The sequence below is a fragment of the Pogona vitticeps genome, chromosome 6, assembly GCF_051106095.1.
Source record: "Pogona vitticeps strain Pit_001003342236 chromosome 6, PviZW2.1, whole genome shotgun sequence".
In the NCBI taxonomy this organism is placed as follows: domain Eukaryota; kingdom Metazoa; phylum Chordata; class Lepidosauria; order Squamata; family Agamidae; genus Pogona; species Pogona vitticeps.
Window position 1 is genome coordinate 88104029 of NC_135788.1, and position 23629 is coordinate 88127657.

Consider the following 23629-nt stretch of genomic DNA (forward strand, 5'->3'; position numbering starts at 1 on the left):
TCATAATATAAGCCCTGCCCCAAAAATAAGCCCTAGTTAAGTGAAACCCCACCTTCCACCATTGTGCAGCGACCAGAAGATGACATGACTGTATTTGAGTAAATGTAGACTGTTGTATATGAAAAAAATAAAACATCCCCTGAAAATAAGCCCTACTGCATTTTTTGGAGCAAAAATTAATACTAGACCCTGTCCTATTTTTGGGGAAACATGGTTGGTGCCTGTAACGGAACCCAAAGTATGACATCATTCCTGCATGTGAATCAGAGGACAGAGCAGGAGGGGCGGAGTCAGAATGACAGTTGGGACAGCTAGAAGAGACAGTTGAGAGTTGGAATCAGATAGGGATAGAGAGAGTTAGGGACCAGAAGTTATTGAGACAGTGCTAGGGCTTAGGAGTAGCAAAAAGGGTTAAGAAAGGAAATTGAAAGAGTAAAATATATTGAACAAGCAGGAATGAACGCATCAGTATAACAAGAGAAATACTGACATGATCTGATATACATTAACACCTGATTTATTATACATGAACATATGAAACAATTATATTTGATTCTTCTTATGATTTTGTTCAATAATAAAAGAATATTTATTTAAAACCCTTGCTTCCTAAAATTATATGATCCTTTGGGGTGACAGCTCCTGTGTGTGGACCTGAATTGGTACTGTATCAGGATAATACCTGGTGGCAGCGAAAAGGGCGTATTTACCTTTGTGGAGCCCAGAGATATAAAGGGCACAAAGGGGGATCGCCACAGTGCCAAAAGTCATTGTTCCAGAAAGCTGCAAACAAGTTTTACTGAATGTAGTTTTGATTAGGTGTTTTGTGTATGCCAATAAAGGTTTGACTGACTGATGTGCCAAAAGTCACTCCTAGCTTATGGCAACTACTGTATATGAATTAATGATCTCCAAAAGATTCTGCCATCCTCAGATCTTGCAAGACAAAACATCTGAATTCATTCTCCAAAACCTGATATGTGAAATGAAATGCAAAGCTTCCTGCAAGAGTTCAGATGCCTTCCAAACTCAGAGAAAATTAGGCAGGTGGGCAGCTCATGCCTAGTCTTTTACAAATATACCTATTCAAATTCCATAATTTAACTAAATGTATGAAGAAGCATTTCCATTTATCTGCCCAGAACTCCACACCATTCCCGTTCACTGAATGATCCTAAGTTCTAACTATATGGCAGAAGGAGAAATGTGTCTGTCAGCTTTCTTCACACTCTGCACAATTTCATTGACCTCTGACGTGGCATTTCTCGACCATGTTTTTTCCAAGATAGAACAGTCCCAATTTCCTTCAGATGGAAGATGTTCCAACCTTTTTTGTTTTTCTTTTCTCTACCTTTTTTCAGCTCTAGAATGTACCTTCTGAGATGGAATGACCAGGACTGAACCCAAGATTCCAAATGTAACTGCACCATAGATTAAATACAATCACTATAAATAATACAGACATTCATAGTCTATCGTAATGGCTGTTCTATTTTCATTTTCCTTCTTAATGAAACCTAGACAGGGTTTAGTCTGTTTCACAGTTATCACACAATGAGCTGACATTCCTACTGAACTATCTACCATGACCCCAAAACTTGTTCCTGTCTAGGCAATGCCAGTTCAGATCAGATCACATGTGAACTCAGAACTTCTTCATCATGCATCAGTTTACACTGACGTACAAGCTCTTGTGTTATTACATTGCCTGTTTACCCAGTTGTGTACAATATTTTTGGAACTCTTCCCCCATTCACTTGGATCCTCACTGATCCTCACTGATTATAACAATGTTGTGACATTCTTAAGTCTCATTGATCAACAAATAATTTGCAAGCAACTTCAATGAGACTGTTTTCACGAAGGCTTTCACGGCTGGGATCTAATGGTTGTTGTGGGTTTTTCGGGCTCTTTGGCCGTGTTCTGAAGATTGTTCTTCCTAACGTTTCGCCAGTCTCTGTGGCCGGCATTTTCAGAGCACAGAGTGCTGTCCTCTGAAGATGCCGGCCACAGAGACTGGCGAAACGTTAGGAAGAACAACCTTCAGAACACGGCCAAAGAACCCGAAAAACCCACAACAACCATTCAATGAGACTGTTAAATTACACTGGTCTCAGGGCATATTCTTCTGCTTCCTATGCCTTAAACAGCTACTAATCTATTAAAGCAGTGGTCTCCAACCTTTGGCCTCCAGATGTTTTGGACTACAACTCCCAGAAGCCTTCACCACCACCTTTGCTGGCCAGGATTTCTGGGAGTTGAAGTCTAAGAGCATCTGGAAGCCCAAGGTTGGGGACTACTGTATTAAAGGACCTGTACTCCTATCCCAGATGCTGGCAAAGTGTGGTTATGTGGCCTCCAAGTTAGTTTATGTGGTCCAAGCCTCTACGGGCTCTCCCATACCATGAAAACAAGCAATAGTTTTCTCTGGCAAAAAAATATGAAATAGTTTCTATGAACATCTGTTTACATTTCAAATGTATTGCGGGGGCCCTTGCAATGATTACCACCCAAACCATAATCTCAAGTTTCTTAAAACCAGAAGTGGGTTTTACCCCTCTTCCATTTTGGTTTCTGTCTCTTTTTCCATCGTTCTCTGTTTTTGGCAACCTATATGATTCTTGTAGGATCCAGGTGGTGAATATTACATTGTAGGCCTGCAAAAATTACTTCCCTCTACGTTATCCCATGACTGCTAAATATTACTTAAGAGCCTTGGCTGGGGTTTTTTGGAAATCAAGTCACATGTCTGCTGGATTACCCTGGGTTGTCATTGATAATTTTAAAGCCCCCCCCTTTGTAATGTAATGAGAAATGAGGTATTGGATTTTGTTGAAAAGTTTGAATGTTACCTATTTTATTTAGATTAGAGAGGATAAAAGAAGGCACGTCAGTGTAGCTTTTCCCCTCACTAAGAAACAGATCTAAATAGATTTGGCATTAACAGTGGGTTGAACAAATAATGCATGTTAGTGTTTCCTAAAATTCAATTTATTAACATTTGCGTAATTGATATTTATTAACAGATTTTATTTATTGGATGCCAAGTTTGTATTTTATTTGTAACATTTTTAAAGGTTGAGGTTGAAAGTTATAGGAGATAGACATGTCTAGATAAGCCAAACCCTTTGTAATCGACAAAACATACCTACTACTAAATGCAACCTTAACAACAATCCTGAAAAAAATTACTAGAGATTAAGATCCACTGAATTTAAAATTACTTAATTATGGCACATATATACACACGCCTCAACAGCTACGGTGAGGAAATAGATATTGAAGTGATTAACTGGTAATTTAGTTTGCACACATGCATAAGCCCGATTGAGAAAAACAAAGAGGGGGAAAATCTAAAACTGGTGACCGCTTCTTATGTTGATTGCTCCATCTCGGCATCCACAATAGATTTCTAATGCATACACCTTTCTGTCCTTCAGCATCTGAAGTGGTCCTGGATATTGAGACCTTGAGATCTTGAGAGCTGGAGGAAATTTCCATCTTCAGATCTGTTACTATAGCAACCATAACAGTTGCCATATTGAAAGAGACTAATGCCATTCAAGGTTACCATGCAACCAGAAGAGCTGCCCATATTGTACTAGGCTGAGTAGGGGTCTCCCGTCTACCTGATAACAAAAGGGAGATTCCAGATCCTCCACAGAGGAATATTTGGAAATCTCACAGCAGGAAAATGCAGATGCATCTTCACCACAGATTTTCTGCAAAGTCTTGTGTTGTTTTTTTCAAATCTCAGATATGGCATCACACCATGAAGTCCAGACCCTTATGATGACTCTCCCTGTACCCTGAATGGATGAGATATTACTGTTCTCGAAGTCAATTTTGATCCCCTGGATCCTAAGTCCATCTCATATGGCCACCACAAATTATTCAAGGCAATAACCAAATAGCAGTGGGTAGAACAGGCAATCCTGCCCATCCCTTGGCTAATCTGAAAGCAACCAGATTTAAAGCTGTCTGTTTTAATGCAAACTAAGGAGGCCCAAATTCATATTCCTCAGAAGGGTATGAGAGTTTTCTTCCATGTGATAAAAAATGTTTGCAGCATGAGATAACATAGGTTAGGGAGTGCTTCCCTTTGCTACACTAATTATGGCCCATCATCATGTCCTCTTGAGATCTTCGGTATTATGCCACTCTGAGATTTAAAAAACCCAAAATGGTCAGCATTCTTGTAATGTCCCATGATTTTATGCAAATGACTTCAAAGAAGAGATTTCAATATATTTGCATGCTGGGTTTAAAAGCAATAAGTGATGACAGGATCCCACAAATGAACTACCTGGGCCGCGTTTGGGAATGATAAATATTCTTGCCTTTTTTCCCCAGGAAGGTGAAACTATACTCCTGCTGCCGAAACCTATTAAACAAGTCTGCCGAGATCAAAGAAAATTCATAGCTTCCTAGGCTGTTTTTTTTTTGGCTTTTGGTGGTGTTTATTACTTCTTAATGTTCCCATTTTATGAGTGCTGCCTACTCCACTGAGAGTTGCACACATCTACTGAGGCAATAAAAATCTATGAACAGCAATGTGACCAATTAAACAATTGTTGCTCTTTCGTGACACCCCAATCTGCTGTCTGAGTCAAGTGCCTTGCTTTGGCTAACAGCAGGACCAGCTGTGACAGCCTCTTCACTTTCCGCTAAGATAAGAGGAAACCCTAATATACTTCACATGAGCTGTTGCCTTAAATGAAGCATATATCGTTCAAAAGTAATTTCACAAGTCCCACTGCATTTATAATATTTAACATCTAGGATATGGGCAGCCTTCAGTAAAAGGTGTCTATTCATCTTTCCAGCAGCCTTTGCATATTTATTTATTTTGAAATTATGTTACATGCCATTCAAGCATGACTGAGACATGCTTTAAGCCCCATCTTTGCACCTTGCATAAAATTAATCAGGAGGGGAAACTGCAGTATGAATTGAATATCAAGAGTATTTTTTAAAAGAGCAAGTAGGAAGTGAAGCCTTTATCAGTGGGGTATAGATATTGGTTTCACTGCACCAATGGATGAAATCTCCAAGAGGCGAAGGAAACACAAGTAGCCATAATCTTTCAGGCTTCTTAGAGTTCAGACATGCCACCAAATTAAAATCGCTATCATCACCCTCCTAACCACTTTCACCAGAAAAGGAGTCCTGCTGGTCTTGAAGGCTAGTGCTTGTCTGCGATATTTCAGAGGTCTCACAAAGGTATCACTTTCAGATTGTGGCCACCTTCAAGATCATCTGTCTTTGAAAATACTGTACACTGGGGAAAATGATTCTGGTTGATGTTTGGGTCATACATAGTGCTTTGGCTGGGGAGAGACTGGGCACCAACGAGTGAACGCTCAAGAAACAGGCTATCTCCTGCTATGATCTCTACTAGAAATGTGAAAAAAGAAACAGGAAGATTCCTTGAAAGTAAGATAGCTACTTATTGAGTCACTGAAGAGTGTGCTGCAGCATATTGATTAGTAAGTTGCTTAGATTTTAAGATATGAAGCTAATTATTTCTCCAGTGTACCAGTTTAAGTGTTGCCATTTGTGTCATTCCTGAATCTAGTCCTTTTAATTCAGCTTCCAGAACCTTGCTGTTAAGTGTTGCATTTTTCAGATCATTCTGCACATCCATTCCCATCGTTTTTGCCTGGTCAATGTTTGTCCACTTTGACTTCTAAAGCACTAGAAGAGATATTCTCTTCCCATGGTCACTGAAGCATGCATCACCTTCAGGACTGCTGCCGTCACTTCTCCCAAGAACAAAGCAACTTCTTCCCTTCTGGATACCACCAAAAGGAAGGTAAAACTAGACCACAGCAATCTCTTGAAGGGGGCTCACTCCAGAGATGCTTGCTCAACCCAGTTAGTGATAAAAGAAGGGAAAAGAATAACCTAGACCCAATCTGTCTCTCTCTCACACACAGAGAACATAGGGATGAAATTGTGCTGTAGTCATTTTATACAATTGGCCACACTAGAGAAAAACAGTGTCAATAAACGTTAACTGAATACAAACAATTAACACCCAACCATCCATCCACTTTATCCTCTACTTTAGCCATTCTCAATAGGGGCCATATGGCCCCCTAGGAGCCCCTGACACATTTGAAGTTAGGCACAGACGGGAAATAATTTTTAGGATGCAATTTACACAATCCTGATTCAGGTTGAGAATGGCTGCTCCGCCTCATGCACAGAAATTAGGTGGCTGATAAGATTTTATTCCTAGAGCTATATCACTTGTGATAACTCACTGGTGAGCCATCTGGAGCTTCTGACCTGCTCCATGTCATGGTTTTCACAGGCCCTTGTGTGTTAGCATGAAATAAAAAATGAATTGCATTTGTACGTCATAGCTGGAGTTCTAGTTTCGGCTGCTTGTCACATCCCCTGATGGGGTATGAAAGGTGTAAAACTGGAAAACTTTGGCAGCATAATTCTGGAAAGGTAATGACCATCTCTGTCTTGCATTGTTCTAGATTTTGTTTGGATCTGAGTAGGAACAATTGTGCTATTATATCCAGAGGACAAGAAAGAGGTAGTTATTTGTTGGGTCAACGCTATCTGCGCTCTCTCAGTTGTTGGGACAAATTCAGCCCAGTCATTTCTATGCAAGTCAATACAGTGGACCCTCTACTTACGGAATTAATCTGTATTGGAATGGTGTCTGCAAGTCGAAAAGTCTGTAGGTCAAATCTCCCTTGACCTACAATGCATTGAAAACCGATTAATCCCATAACCGGTGGTTTTTATTCTATTTTTGTTCCATTTTGGGTTTTTTCTGGTCTGTAAGTCGATTCTCTGGCTGCAAGTCGAATCTAAATTTTGCAGCCAGAGAAGTCTGTAACTTGAAAAGTCTGTAAGTTGAGCTGTCTGTAAGTCGAGGGTCCACTGTAATGTCTATGACATCTGGTGGAATATGCTTCTGAATGAAGCAAGGCCCATTGCTTAATTTCTGCCATGAGAAGTGTTGGGACTCAAGCCTTCCTAAAATTATGCCTGTTCTGATCTGGAATCCCTTCTCTAAATTAGAGGATGGAGCCTTGCCTTTATTAGTGAAAATAATATATCTCGTGCTCGCACCCAGGACATTCTCTTATAGCAATGTGGCTTAAGGAGGAGCAATCAACAAACTAGAATGTGTTCAGAGGAGGACTATGAGGATAGGGAGGAATCTGGAGACTACAAGGAAAGGGTGAAGCAGATGGATTTGTTCAACATGAAAAAGAGTTAATATGATGACCCCATCAAGTACCTATTTGAAAAACTGGCATATGAATAACAGATCAAATTTGTTTACTGTTGCTTCAGAGAGCATACTAAGACCCAAACCAGTGGCTTCAAATGAAGTGAGGGGATTTAGACAAAATATTAAGAAGAACTTCCTTATGGGTTTTTCAGATGTGACCATCATGGGAAGTGGTAGATTCTGTTTCCCTACAGAGTTTATTTTTAATAGATGGTAGACTGCCATCTAATAGGGATACTGTAGCATCTGCAGATTCGAAAACCTTTATGGTCCCTTCCAGCTTTATGATTCTAGATACTGCAATTATAATTTACAATATATCATGTTGGCTTCTCAAATCCTAGGCAGAATTTATGGTGAAAAAATTGAAGGAGACTCTCATTCACTTACTTGCATATAGAGTATTTGGGAGGGAAATCAAAACCACAGGCTAATTGTGCCTTAAGTGGCCATTCAAATACATTAAGACTGTGCCTGTAAAAGGTCAGAAGGTTTTTTTAAAAAAATCTGCCAGGAACACCTAGACAATTTTTCTTTTTCTTTTTTTCAAGATGGGCATTTAATTCCATGAGGAAACCCCTTGACAAAGAGGCAGTTTAGGAAAAAGAACGTTTTAAAAGCAATCCTAGATGGATCTTGTCTCAACCTGAGCTTAGAAAAGTTACCTTTTGTACTGTATCTCCTAGAATCCTTCATAAACTATTTGAGTTTAGATCCAAAATGTGAATGCAAACCCTCTAAACTTACCTGGAGAGCTGAAAACATACTTTGCCAGAGATGCCAGTTAACCTGCTACAACAGTGGTCCTCAACCTTGGGCCTCCAGATGTTCTTGGACTACAGCTCCCACAAGCCCTCACCACCACCTCTGCTGGCCAGGATTTCTGGGAGTTGAAGTCCAAGAACATCTGGAGGCCCAAGGTTGGGGACCACTGTGCTACAACGCTGAAGACAAACAACACTGGCCAAGACATTTTGTTGCTTGAAGCAAACAGATGGTACTCCTTTCATCCCATATACAGAAGCCAACAAAATCCTATCTTTTCTGAACTCTTTGACACATGGTCATTTCTTACAGAATTGAAACATCTCTCTTAGAATATAGTTCACTCCACTGTCCAGTCTCTGCCAAGCAAAATAATGCCTGCTTCAGACAGCAGACACTGCAGGGGGCAATCCAGCAGACACTCCTCTCAAGTATTACTCTCCCAGGATGCAGCATTCCCATTATGGAGGATATACTCTTTAAACTAGCTGAAGGTATCTGTGAGGATTCTCAGTCATCCAGGTGAGGTCATTACTCAACAGGGGTGGAGGCCTTAGATAAAATCTGTTTCCTATTTATCATGTTGCCCTTTCATCTGTGCCCAGAGAGATCAGGACCGCACCCACCAGAAAGACCACTGTTAACAACTATTAACGAGCCATGACATTGAGTGGAGAAGGACTGGAGAGGTGGGATTTTCACTCATCCCCAGTCCCGTGTCTTTCTAAGGAACCTATATGGGAGATCTCCTACCAACTCTCCTCAGACTGAAGAAGCTACTTGGGTGAGTAGTGAAACGTTTCAGCCTAAGAAGAAAGAAGTCCAGTTGCCATGACTCAACTTCCAGATGACTAGCTGAATGTGTTTGGGAAAATGGTATCCTGTTGCTAGTAATCCCAAAGCTCCTCAGCCAGCATGGCCAGTGGGCAATGGGCTGTCTAATTAAAAAAAAAAAAAAACAACTTTTCCAAGCTCTGCTCCTATGTTGATGGGGAGATAACAAAATATTCCTTTAGTATATACTAAAGTACAAAGGCTGATGTATAAATAGAGTTTTTCTGTGGATGGTTACCTTGAGACTGGCAATCCCATTGCAGCATCTAGATTGCTGACTCCATCAATAATCTGGAGAGGCTGAAATCTGGGATGGTGGCCAAGAAGCTGTCACTCACAATTCTTTTGAGATCCTACAGGACTTTCAGTGTAGGGAATCAGGGATGCACAAAATCTGCAGGAGGAAATGAAGTTCCAACTCTATTTCCTCAGCACCAAAAAGTGGATTCCCACAGAGAATTGGTAGGTCACTTCAAATGTTGAAGGCAAGGGCTATATGAACGCCCATGAGGCAATTCATTTTTAAATGTCTTACGTTTTGCTGAAGCAGAACACTGTTGCTTTCATTTTTGCTTTTTATAATGGCTTCAAGGAAATTGTTGCTTAACCATGTTGTTCAGTGAGGAAATCTGAGTGGCGAATGGTGAATGCTCCATTGTCACCCTTCTTGTATGTTCTGCACTGGTACTTCAAAACTGAATCTCAGCAAACTCTAGATGGACCAAGCCCTAGGTCCTTCCTGGACAGTTTTGGGTTAGTCACAGTGTTAGGTCCTGAATTTATACCAGGAAGGGGTGTCCTGCCCAACGCAGGCCTCTGAGGTCAGTGGCTTGAACTAGAGAAGCTTGAACTACAGTTTTTTTTCAGGGATGAGGAATGTTTGACCCTTCCAGATATTGTTGATTTGCAATTCCCACAATGATTCACCTTCATTATGCTGACTGGGGCTGGCGGGAGCGTCAGTTTAGCCACACCGGAAGAGCCACATGTTCCTCGTTTCTGCTCAACTGTTTATGAATAGGACTAGCACCAAAATATAGTTGTGTGGAACACTTCTGAAAGGGTGCCAGTGCTCCCCTTTATCATGACAACTCTATTCCATCTCCTCTTTCATTACAGATTAGAAGTAACTCATTAAAAATAATGAGTTACTTGCAATGAACTCCTCCCTCCAATAACAAAGAGATAGATAAGGTATATTACAGCTGCAATTCAATGAGGCATAGCTTCATTCCTTTTGTTATGGCCTTGCTAAATGGCAGACAAAGAATACTGCATAGTTCAAGCAGTAGCAGATAGTTTATTTGCTGTGCCATGTGCTGATACTTCATGCTCTGCCATGGATGCTCAGTCAGAACAAGGTGGACAGAAGAAACTGGATTTTATCACAGACCAGCAGCTTATAGTGTTTAAATTTTTTTAAAAGTAGCCCAAAATTAACTGTTTTGTTTATTTTTGAGAAACAGGAAAACAAACTTCATGCTTTAAAACATTAACACAAAAATAATTATTTTGAGGGATTCTGATAGTTATTATTTTCAGTATTGGATCTATAACTGATTACATTTTTAAATTCTGCAGAGCTTTGATCCCTGCTTTCCCCTCCACTTGCTAAGCCCCACTTAATTTCTTAATTTTGGGTTAGAGAAATGGGGGTGCATCTTATACAGGGGAGCATCTTATATGCCAAAAAATACGGTAACTTACTGCTTTCAAGGGGTCGGTCTCAATGGCCTTATAGGCCCCTTCCAACTCAATTATTCTATAAATTTATGATTCTATCCACCTTTTTGTTTTTCTGAGTAACAAGGAATAATATTGTTGTTTGGTACTTTAAAATGTCTTAATGAAAATGAGGAGAACATAAGTTTCCCATCATAAGGAGTAAGATTTATCTTTGTGGGGAGTTGCTTTAAAAAGTAGCAATTCAAAGCTCTGTTGCTAACTCACGTGGCTTTGTGACTAGTGTCTCTTTAATGCGCTTGATGAAACAGGAGATCCTGGATTTTCCCTCCATTCCTCTGATCTCTAAGTGTAGTTTAAGGAGCAGGTAGGAAGTCCAGCAACAACAAGAAACTGAAGGACAGGTAAAGAAAAGCTCAGTCCATTAAGCTCATTGTAAAAACACTTAATGGAAGACGTTGATGTTGGCAAAGGAGTTGCAATAAGTACCTTTCTGTGGAGAAAGCAGTGGGGTACTAAAGCGGTTCTTAATGGAGAAGGAGAGTGGCCCAGGGACGTTTCAAGCAGTAATGGGCAAGGTGTTTTAAACGCAAACCACTGGGGTCGAAACAATAAATGTAAAAAATGAGACATGTGTTTCCCTGCTGTCTCAATTTGTTGCAAGTCCTTTTGCTGATTACAAACCAACCTTTTAGAATATGCCAAATCATCCAGCACCACATCCCATATACGTATATTTTTTTCCCCCATAGACAACTACAAGGAACATGACATAGGGTAGTCTCCAACCGAGAGGGATCCGATAGTGGAGGCTCTGTGCATGTGGTAGTTCTGCAAAAGTACATAAGAGCTACAGTTCTCAGCAAGCCCAAAATGTTTTGCTGCATGAGGTAAAGGACAACTCCCCCTTCCCCAATTCCATGTTAAGAAGCTACTGAGGCAGGCAGCTGATTTTATTTCACTTTAAATTTAAACTGCCACACATTTTAAACTATTGCTTCATATAAACAGGCCCTTAGTCTGGGTGTTCAATAGGCTGTGTAGTAGACATAAACGTCTCTTCTCCCACTATTCATAACACTCACTGTCTTGAGACATCCATATCATGCCACGCCACACCTTCTCTACACAAAAATTACTGAACGTTTGCTATGTGTATGTGTGTGTACATGTGTGTGTGTGTAAATTTAGAGAGCAGGAAAAAAACAAGATGAATGACAGAGATTTACAACATTATAATGGTACTGGGTGGGGGAAAACCAGAATATTTCTCCCATCTCTTTCTTTTCTTTCCATAGCAACAAAAAATATCAGAGAATTACCTCCCCTCATATTCTTTAGTGATTATACTAATTTAAGCCCCATATAAAAGACTGCATTAGAACTCAGGAAAACACACTAGAAATTATCTGGAGATTTAAAACAGATTAGATCATAGAATCACAGAATAATGGAATTGGAAGAGGCTTATAAGGCCATCAAGTACAACCTCCTGCTCAGTGGAGGAATCAACATCAAAGTAGATCTGACAGGGTGTGGTCCGATTTTATCTTGAATGCCTCCAGAGTTGGAACACTCACCACCTCCCAAGGCAATTGGTTCCATTGTCATATAGCTCTAATATTTAGGATGTTTTTCCTAACATTCAACCAAAATCTGGTTTCCTTTAACTTGAGCCCATTATTACATATCCTCTACTCTGGGATAATCGAGAACAGATCCTTCCCCTCCTATGTATGACATCTTTCAAGTATATGAAGAGTGCTATCATCTCACCTCTCAGTCTTCTTTTCTCAAGGCTAAACATGCCCAGTTCTTTTTGTCTTTCCTCATAAGGATTGTTTTCCAGTCCCCTGACAGTCCTTGTTGATCCTGTTCAGAATATGTTCTAGTTCTGGGTGTCCAGAACTTGACCCAATACTCTAGATGAGGCCTAATAGTACAGAATACAGGGGGACTAGTAATTCACAGGATTTGGAGACTATGCTTCTGTTACTGCTGCCTAAAATAGCATTTACCATTCATACTCTTGGCTCATATTCAATTTGTGATCTACAACCATTCCAAGATGCTTCTTGCTTACAGTATTACTAAGCCAGCTATCTCCCAGCTTGTAACTACGTGTTCATTTGTTTGATTTTCTAGGTGTAGAACTTTCAATTTATCCCTGTCAAATTTCATTATGTTGTTTTCAGCTCAGTGCCCAAGCCTATCAAGATCTTTTTTGTTCCTTTCATCCAATATATTAGCTTTTCCATCCAATTTTGTGTCATACACAAATTTGATAAGTGTTCCCTCCACTCCCTCATCCAAGACACTGATAAAAAATGTTGAAGAACATTGGATCCAGGACTCCCAGTGTTCAATGGAGCCATTGATAAGCACTCTCCGATTGTTGTTCTATCCAGCCCACACCAAGTTAGCTTCTTAATCACACTATCATGGGGCACTTTGTCAAAGGCTTTGCTGAAGTCAAGATACATTATGTCTACAGCATTCCCACCATCTAATAGGAAGGTTACCCAATAAAGAAATGAGATCAGATTAATCTGGCAGGATTTTTTCTTGACAATTCTGTTTTGGATTCTAGTAATTACTGCATTGTTTTCAAGGTGCTTGTAGAGTGACCACTTTATAATCTGCTTCAGAATTTTCCCTGGGATTGATGTTAGGCTGACTGGTGTTTAGTTCCCAAATTCCTCCTTTTTGCCCTTTTTGAAGATGGGGACAACATTACCCCTCCTCCAATCATCCAGCACTTCACCCATCCTCCAAGATTTCCAGAAAATACTAGACAGTGGTTCTGAGATTCTTGGATGCAGTTCATTTGGGCTTGGGGATCTGAACTTATTCAAACTAATAAGATATTCCTTTATTGTTTTATCAATCTCAAGCTGCAATCCTGTCCCTTCTCTTTGTACTTCACATTTGCCTGCAGGATCATAGGCTGTCTTTTGGGAGAAGAACAAGCTGAAGTAGAAACTGAGTACTTCTACCTTTATAAACTACTTATAAACTACTTCACAGAATGCATAGGTCGGCAATAGAAGTCCTGTCACAGGTTACAGTAATAATAGGTCCTAACTTTTTTTAAAATATTGAATGTATTCAGGCTAAAACAGGGGATAAGGTTTCCATATTTTAGAATCTAAAGTACCTAAAATGTGGGGACTACAAGTACATCTAGAAGCTTCCCATAATGCAGAAAACACAGACAAGAACAGAAGACAGGACAGAACCAGACATTAATAAATACAGTATTTAAAATCGATCAGTGTTTTAAATGCCACCACCTGAACTGGAAATTTAAAATGCTTATTCTGTCAAAATTTAACTTCAAAATGTAAGTGCCCAAATCTTGTCTTCCTGGCAACTCTTGATTGTTTTTATTTTGATAGGCATCAAGTGTAAACAGATTTTAAATAGACAATATTATTGCAGGCTCTCCAACAACACTACATACCCTTTTGCATAGCAGTTACGAAGAATTCAGCTTTCATGGCAACACACTGTAACATTCTACACTGCACTCAATAATAGAATACTCCAACTATCGCAGTCAGATACTATTGCATGTCTGCCAACAATTATTGGCTTCATTGTTCAATGGTATTTATCCGATCCTGTTGAATACTGAAATCAAAGATTGAATTCAGTGCTTAAGTTCTACTACTAGGTTTGCCATAGCTGAGATGCCAAATGAAACAACTTCTCTGGGAAAGACATGTTTTCTCTCATAATATTAGAACCTAAGGTCCTCCAGTGAAGCTGAATGGGGTATGATATCATTTTGTCTAATGACAGACAAAAGGAAGCATTCCTTCATGAAGTACATAGTTAAACTGTTGCATTTGTTCTCCATGATGTCATGATCAGGACCAGGTCAATGCTGGTGTTGCTTGTGGCAAAAGACAAGATTATGGCCATTGTCTGCTATCCCACTTACAAATGTTGGCTGGACAGCTGGTTGCAATGGAACAGGTCCTTGGAGTAGCATCCCTGAGGACAACAGGGTAATTTAGGGGAACAAGGACAAGCAATGCCATCCAACAGAAAGGAATCCCAAGGAGGTTCAGAGAGGATTGGTCAGAAGGGAATGCAGTGGCCTCCCACCAGCACCAGCCGCTTGAGGCAATTTCCCAATCTGACTAATGATAGGAAAGACAGACTAATTTAGTCCTTCTAAAGACAATTCTGCAATTTAAAATTACTTCAAAAGGAGATTAAACAGACACATGTCAGATAAGGCTCTCAGTGGAATCAGGTCATTACAACTATATACAGCCTTTAGGATCAGAGACAACACGCCTTTTATTACCAGTTACTGGGGAGCACGGGCAGCGACAGGAGATGGTTGCTGTTGTTGTGTCTCAGGTTGGGCTTTTCATAGGCATCACACTTGACCACTCTGGGAAGCAGGATCCTAGACTAGGCAGTCCTCTGCTGATCCAGCAGAGTTCTTCTGATATTCTTACATACAGTTTAGGGAATGTATTAAAAATGATGAAGATGGTGACATGATATTCCTTTCTGAAAGGAATCTCTTTGGATGTAATGCCTTGGCACTTTGGAGAACTCACATTTTGAAGTGCGGAGAGATACAGCTGGAACATGAACTGGAAAAATCCCATGCTTAACTGGAACACTTTACTGGTAGCGTTTGGGATCATGTTGAGGGTCTAGAGCAGCCATTCTTAAGGGGGGAGCATATGGAACATGTGAAGCGGGCCACAGACTGGAAACAATCCTTCACACCCTACCATATCAGATTCATTATGCAACTTGTACACTCCTGATTCAGCTTATATCTCTTTCATATTGTAAAAAAGATTGAGAATGGCTGGTCTACTCTAGAGCATCTCAGGCCCATGCAAAACCTCTTGCAAAGACCTGCAACCCTATTCGAAATGTATGGAAGTAGAACAGTAGTATATGTGAACTCTGCCAGCCCAAAATATTTTGCAGCTTGGGGCATCCGAAGATGATGCCTGTCTCCAAATCATTCACAGAATGTGACTAGACCAACAAGGCTAGGGGTGGGAAAAGATCTTCCACCACAATGGAGGCCAGGAGATTGTACAGGGTGGGACTCATGACATAAACACTATCATTCCAAACCTACAAGAATCTGCCATCTGAGGCAATTACTTTCCTTTTCCTCATAGTAGGCCAGCCCTGTACATGAGGGCTCCAACCTCCCTGCTGCTGCTGAATCCTCTACTTTTTTAAATTAAGCATCAAAAAGTAAAATAGGTATTTATTCAGATGAGTCACGAACATGACAGATCAGGAGGAGGAAAGTGGGGAAAAACTCTTTGCATTTTTATAGATCAAAGCTTGCGACATGCTTTAGGTATGATAACAGCTTGGCTGAGAAAATAGATGGGAATGAGAAGCCTGAATATCAAGACAGCCAGAACAAAACTGGAAAATCAGCAGATACTGTCAGGCATTACTATCTGTGGCATTCAAGCCCTAGAGCTGATACATCTCAGTGAACGATGGAACTGCTCTCTTTTTGCAGAAAAGGAGCCAACCCATCACACAGCCAACCACGAGAAGCCAGCAGTTGGAGACTCCATAGATATACTGGTGTTACAGGGGACCACACTGGCGAAAAAGACACTTTAGAAGTAGCCAGCCTGTCAAGACAAACCTGTAGTAGCTCTTGACTCAGAAATTTGAAGAGGGTCAGGCAGGGATTCAAAGCATCATCAGTGAGCTCTGATCAAAGGAAATCATAGGAAATAAATCACAGCATCACTTGAGCCTAATACCAATAGGCCAGATCAAGTCAGTTGATTCTCCCTGATCCTTACAAAAGCTTAATTTACTGGTTAAACACCTAGTAGAGATTGTACAGTCATCATCATCATGTGCTGTCAAGTCAATTCTGACTTACAGCAATCTTTTTCAGAGGATATTAGATAAAAAATACTCAGAAGTGGTTTACCATTCCCTTCTTCTGGAGGTGCCTTGGAACTGTGTAAGTTGCCCAAGGTCACACAGACTGGCTGTACTTGCAGCAGGCACAATGAGGAATAAAACCCGCAACCTCTGATACCTAAACCACTGAGCTATCCAGCCAATATATTGTATACTTTTTGCTTATTGATCACAGATCATAATTACCTCATTCAGATCCAAACCAATATGAACTCATCATATATTTTTATGTACGTGTTTACAACAGCTACTTCTCCCATATTCCAGTTTAAAATCTGAGAGTGTTTGCCTTCAGGTTTATTTGGAAAGCACATCTGTCCAATAATTTGTTGTCAACAATGACTATGCTGTGCATAAGTTACTTTCATATATTATATTATATTATATTATATTATATTATATTATATTATATTATATTATATTATATTATATTATATTATATTATATTATAATTAATTCTATACATAATATAATATAATATAATATAATATAATATAATATAATATAATATAATATAATATAATATAATATAATATAATATAATTCTGTATATATTATATTATATTATATTATGTATAGAATTAAATATATCAGCCAGTATCCTGTTCACTATTTATGTGGACACAGAGCTCTATGAAGAAGTTGCTGTGGGGATCTGAGGGGGTGCTGGTTGCATGTGACGAGGCACATGTCTGTCACGTCATCAAATGGCTGTAGTAACTTCTGTGTACCTAAACAAATACATCCGTCCACTTCTAGAAAACCTGGAACAAAGGTAAATTTTGAAGAGGGACAGTAATTTGGCCAGCTCATACTAAGAAAATATTAATGAAGACATTCCTCAAAGCGAAACATAACATCTCCTAAAGAAGCCCCACTTTCTGTTCCTCTTTTAGAAGCTTTCCAGGACCATCTAAGCTTTGTCGTGACAAATAGTAAAACAGCTTCAGAACTCGTGGCTGTAGCAGAGCTTTTTGTGTAGCATGGACTATAATGCCAACTGCCATTGCAGAATAAAGTGTGAATAAAGGAAACATAATATTCTGTTTCCTCAGGATTTGTTGTTCCCTCTGAGGTCAGCTACAATCAGTAGTTGGAAAAGAAACTGATCTCCCCGCCCCAATCAGTACACTGATCTCTGCAAAATGATCTCTGATGTAATGCAAAATATTTAAGGGATATTTGGTTTTGAGCAGACCATTACAAGCATTAGTTTTAGGAAAGACCTTCTGCTCATTTGCTGCTCTAGCCCAGTCCCACAGCTCGCATGTCTGGACTCTCCATCAGAGAGAGGGCTGGTTATGGGGAGCACCATGATGACCACTTGTGTTCCCAAATGTGCGACTACATGATAACCAATGGATTCACTGAGATTTTCCCCCACCCCTCTTGTTTTTCCTAGGTCTTTATATCTGTACATCTTCCTTGTCACATCGCCACTGCTTCTTTTATTCTGTTTCCTTTCCACTCAACTGCCGCTCGTTTCCTCACTTCTTCTGGGCCATTTAGTGCATGCAAATGGCCTAGAAAAACAGTAGGGGACAGAGCAGCATGGCAGCAAACTGCATACCAGCAACACAGTTTTGACTTATGGAGACTCTTTTCAGTGTTTTCAAGGTATAGAGTAAGTACTCAGAAGTGGTTTACCCTTTTCTTCTTCTTGGGGCATCCTGGGACTGTGCAGCTCATCCAAGGCTACACAGGCTGGCTGTTCTCCCAGGAGGAACAGTGGGGGAATCAAACTCCCAACCTCTGCCTCCTCAGCCAGAGACCGAAACCACAGTGCTATCCAGTCAGCTGTTGGCAGCAACAGGTGCTTAATGCTAAATTAGGAACTGAAAATAACCCGTATAGTAGTGGCAATTTCTCAAGCAAACACAAGGTGGCCCAGGTGCTCATTTACTGGGGCAATCCCATTTGATAGGCTGCCAGAGTACAGCCGTCTTTTCAAAGCTATTCTTTCGAAAGATGTTTGAAGTTCTGTTCAGTCCGAGTCTCACGTAACCATAAAAAATCATAAAGAGGGTAATGCGGGACCTTGGAGTTGTCCATCTAAACTTAGCACTGGATAACAGACTCAGCAGACACACTGGTCCCCTAGTTATAGCCTTGTTCCTTCTCCCATCCCTGTGACATGCACTGTAATTCTGTTTAGATTTTGACAATCATGTGTAATTTTGCACCTGTACATATAAATTAGCTTATGCAAAATTTAATCAGTGTCCTCTTTTGTCCTCTTGTTCAGTGCTGTAGGTCCTCTTCTTTGGCGTTGTCTAAATAGCCACACCAGACTCAGGAACCCCCAAATTTGAGTCCTGGACCTGAAAGTAAGTTGCTGGGAACTCTACCCATGTGTAGCACTCAGTGATAAAAGCTTCAAGATCACAAATTGGCCGTTCTTCACCTATAACACTGCCATGGGTGCTTGAGATAAAGCAGTAGAGGAACCATATTGAATGAAATAGAGGCTTACCAAGCAGGAAGTATACCCTGCGAGGAGGGGCCCTATTGCCACTTTTGTTTACAACAAAATACTGCTGTATCTTAAGGCTCACCATAGAAGTCATTTCCCTTCTTCACCATGCAGAAATGACACCGAAGTACAAGTTTGGGTGTGTATGCCTCTGTAGTTCAGGCACGATCAGGAGTCAACAGGAAGTGGGCACAGTTTTGAAAGAAGGAGGTGGTTTCATAGCTTTCAGTCTCAGGTGTTTAAATTAGGTGGCCATGGCTGCTTCAGAAGTCCCTATTTGCTATCATCATCATGACCAGCAAATGTGGTCAGCTCCACCTTCCAGAACATATAAAATCATCTGGGCCTGAATCTGTCTACACTACAAACTTAGACTTCATTGCCCTTACTTTCTCTGCTGCAATGTCTAACAAGTAATTTTTAGGACCCCCCTCAGAAAATTGCCCAGAAATCCTTATATGAAAAAATAGGAGAGATAAAATGACTTCAAACAGGCCGTGTTTGTGTTGTTCATATGCAGGTTCCAGAAGGCCATCTGGCCACAAATTCAGCAAACTATTCCGAACCCCTCGACATAGAAGCACATATTGTGCAACATCCCAAAATCAACATTTTATCTTTAGAAACCAAAAAATTGTGTAGGCAGGCAAGTACGGGGACAGTGTTCCCTAGGAACTAGGAAACTCCATGGGAGGATGGCTTGAAGGGAACAATTTGGAGGAACAGGCAACTTATGAGAACTAGAGCTAGGAGGAGTTCTACAGTGTTAAAGTTTGTTTGTACCACTTTTCAGTCTCCTGTGGAATTGTTTAACAACAGTAAAATGTTACAGCTAGGTCCCTTCTTGCTATTTAATGCTGATAAGACATTGCTGGGTCTGCAAGTTGAGTCCCACACCAAAACAGAGTTCAGGTAACCTGAGGACCAAGTAAGGTAGCCAAGTGGATCGTGTTCCTTCTCCCATCCCTGTGATGAGAAAACTCATCACAGGGATGGGAGAACTCTGTTAAATGATTCTCTTTATTCAATAGTTAGTGGAAAAGGAGGAAGTTGGAGTATAGAGTCACCACGCCTTCTTCCTATTTGAATACTGACAAGGGTCTGTAGGCCATCCCTAACATTGCAGTTCCCTTGGACAGCAGATTTGAGGCATTGTGAAAGGATACCAAATTGCTATGAATTGTTGTATTTTAACCACCAGGGATGGGGAACATGCATGTGAAATTTTCTGCTATATATGTCGATGTCACCCCTAACTTTGGATGCTATACATCTTGTTTTGAGGAGAGGGTATCATTTACTGTTCCATCTCAGATATCAAGATGTCCTGGGCTAGGCCTAGGAAATGTTTAAGGGATTAGCCAAAGGGATGCCTGTTTGGAAGACTACAATTTAAATCTCCCCTTTGTTACATGCCAGTGCAATGTCTTTGTTAAGTTGTTATCATTCCCCCACAACTGTAGATCTTAGATAAGGCTTCAAACTCCATCCCATCCTATCTACACAGATAACTGACTCAGGAAACATATTAGATTGCACAGCAAATAATACAATTTTAGATGTCCCAGTGGTCCAACTCCATTTGAAAGGCAGCTCCTCATAGTATACCTTGAAATTAAATAAAAACTAAAACAGTATTTTATATAAAATTACAAGGGAGAATTACCTTTGAACATTTATAGAGCTCTAGCATCTACTCTGTGGAGCTTTCTGGAGCTGATGAGATCTATTAATGAACAGAAAGCTTAGGAAAGGTGATATATTTCCAAACAATCTTAGCTCCACTAGAAAAGCTAGCATATACTATCGTAAGAATAACAGCCTTCTTGGATCACATCAAGCATCCATCTGGCCAATTAACCTACTTAGTATGTCATTTTTTGTTATGTGCATACACCATCTCTGCTCAAAGGAACTCGAGCTGGTGTACATGGGCCTCCTATCAATTTTTATCCTCTTAGCAATTCTGTGAGGTAGATTATTGACTGGACCATGGTCACCCAATCCACTTCATGGCCAAGCTGGGATTCAGGTCTCGCCAAATTTAACACAACAGTTTAATTGCTGCATTACCCTGGCTATCATACATGCTACAATAGTTGAACTGCTGGATAGCATAGTGGTTTAGGTTTTTGGTTTTGGAGCCAGAGGTTGGGAGTTCAGTTCCTCACTGTGCCTCCTTGACAGAGGCTGGACTCCATGTCCTATAAGGTCCTTCCAGCTCTGCAGATCTAGGATTACTATTATAAGTGCCATTCTTTTTTCTTTTCTTTTTTAAATTCCTGGCCTCTCTGTGTGTCAACTATTATGGCCAATAACCATTGGTAGATGTTTTAAAAAAGGATTTTTAATGTATAAGAGTGCTTCATGGAAAGCTGGTACTGTATCTCTAGAAACAAGAGGTTTTGGGTTAATTTGATGGGAACTAAGTGGTTCAGCCGCTTATTCTGCTTTAGGTGCCCAGAACTAACTTAATATGCCTTCCAAACAAATGACTGGAAAACAACAGGTTGCCTACTCTTAAGTGGGAGATGAGAAGACAAGAGCATCTGGCATCTTTCTCTTCCATCAGTAGTAAACTGCCATTTATAACCAGTTTCTTGTTTGCAAACTCAATTTGCCACTTATACTGGCAATTCACATTCCCATAGATTATTCTCTCCTTTGTGCAGATACCACCTTGGCAGTAGAATTGAGGCTGAGACAAGTTTGTGGGTATGAATTTCCAGAAGCATCTGATCCACCCACCTTCATTGTTTTTCTGATGTATGCATAGTTAAAATCATACCACCTCGGAATGTCCAAAGGTTTTTGATTGGCAAGTGTAAATAAAATATGGGAAAACACTGTCACTTGGCAAAGAAAACTGTCATTTGTGGAACGGATGGGCAAATGAAATAAAAAAGCCAAGGGAAAATGTTCTAAACATTCTCAATGTTCTATGATGATCAGACAAGCCGTCACAGAGGAAACAGCATATAAAAGTATTAATCTGTTTTATCAGCCCATTGGTTTATTTAATCTCATATTGGCCAGCATCCTGTTGGTGTTTGTGTAAAGTTTATATCACTTGCCTCGCCTAAATGACAAAGTGCAGAAGTGCATATGTATTGCATGTCTGGGCATGTACCCAACTGCACAATTCACAACTGAGATGTGTTCTGGCACTTCATCAATTAGCAGCAGTTCACCATAGCAAGTTACAAAACTTTACATAAACAGCAATAGGATTCCAGCCACTGTCTCTTTTGTTCAATATAGCCAGTGAAAACTTGGTATTTCAATGTCTTGCTACCTACTTTTTCTCTAATTTTCAATCCCACTGCATGAGAGTCTCACCCCATCCACATGTGCAAGGGCAGAATTCCAGCTGGAACTGGAACTAAGCAGGCACCAACTCTGGCTGGCAGCTCTATGTTCTTGCATGGGAGCACATGCAACTTAGATGGAACACTGCTTGCTACTGTTCTGAGGGTGTTAGGGATTGAACCTAAGATCTTCTAAATACCATGCATGTACTCTTCCATTGAGCTGAGGCCCTTCCTTAGATGTCTCAAACTGAAGACCTATTGAAGGGAGTCCCATTCACATACTTATGTGATATCAAATAATGAATAAATTGAATTGGATTCAAATGCACAGAGGTTGGAGACCAAGATTATCCATACCATTGTATTCTCTATTACTATATGCACTGAGCAGGGGGTTGGATCTGATGGCCTTCTAGGCTCCTTGCAACTTCATGATTCTACGATTTTATGATGTGAAAAGTGAACAATGAAAAAAGCCAATAAGCAAAAGATTGGTTCATCCAAAATGTATTGCAGTAAGAGAGCTTTGCAAATACCACAGATGATGAGAAAAACAAATAAGTGGGGTCTAGATCAAATACAGCCTGAATGGGCCATAGTGACAAAAATGACAAAATTGAGGCTGTCACACTTTGGGCACATAATGAGAAGACAGGTCTTGCTGGAAAATTCAATAAAGCAAGGAAAAGCTGAATGTGGTAGGAAAAGAAGAAGATCAAATATTAGTTGGATTAACTCTGAAAAGGATGCCATGGCTTTGAGGTCCCAACAGGTCTGTTACTTATGGAGGCCACTAATTCATAGGGTCACCATAAGTCAAAAACGATTGGATGGTACATAATAATAGCAGCAGTAGCAACACCTATATATGTATATATGAACTGCCCATTAAGCCTACTAATGCTGCAAGGTACGTGAATCAGCCTGATGCCAAGCAGAATAAACACCTCTATAGAAACAGTGGCTATTACTGTATTCAATAGCTGAAACAACTTTTCATTTACATGAAAGCACCCACAGACTAGAATTGCAATGTTAGACTATAATTATAAAGGCTGTTTTCCCCCTCTCTGTGACTTTTTGGATTGTCACTCGCCTGCTGAAGTATGCTTTTGGCAGTTATCCATTACATTTAAAGTGTTTATTTCTTCCCAGTTTCTTTAAACATATTATTGGCACATAGGCAGAAGTTTGCAAGAGCTGAGACACTGAAAGGCGGAAGCTACTTGCACGAAATCATTTCCTGTGAATACTCATCGGCATTAACGTATGCAGATTAAGAGAAGAAACCAAACATTTAAAAATGTACCAAATCCTCCATCTAGACGACGTGGCTTGCTATTTCAAATTGAT

The 23629-nt window shown here is 40.1% G+C and overlaps 1 protein-coding gene and 1 long non-coding RNA gene across 9 annotated transcripts in view; one reads left to right on the forward strand and one right to left on the reverse strand.

Annotated features, from left to right (window-relative positions):
* Positions 1-23629, reverse strand: part of FMNL1 (formin like 1) — a 96267-nt gene that overhangs the window by 56684 nt on the left and 15954 nt on the right. The gene's annotated exons all lie outside the window — the stretch shown is intronic.
* LOC110081362 (uncharacterized) lies at positions 8721-21756 on the forward strand. Of its 2 annotated transcripts, none has more exons than XR_012088207.2 (3): positions 8721-8813; positions 18738-18819; positions 21638-21756. It is a non-coding gene; the product is annotated as an uncharacterized LOC110081362 (long non-coding RNA). The 2 variants fall into 2 exon arrangements; XR_013537525.1 differs by lacking the exon at positions 8721-8813 and adding an exon at positions 11308-11436.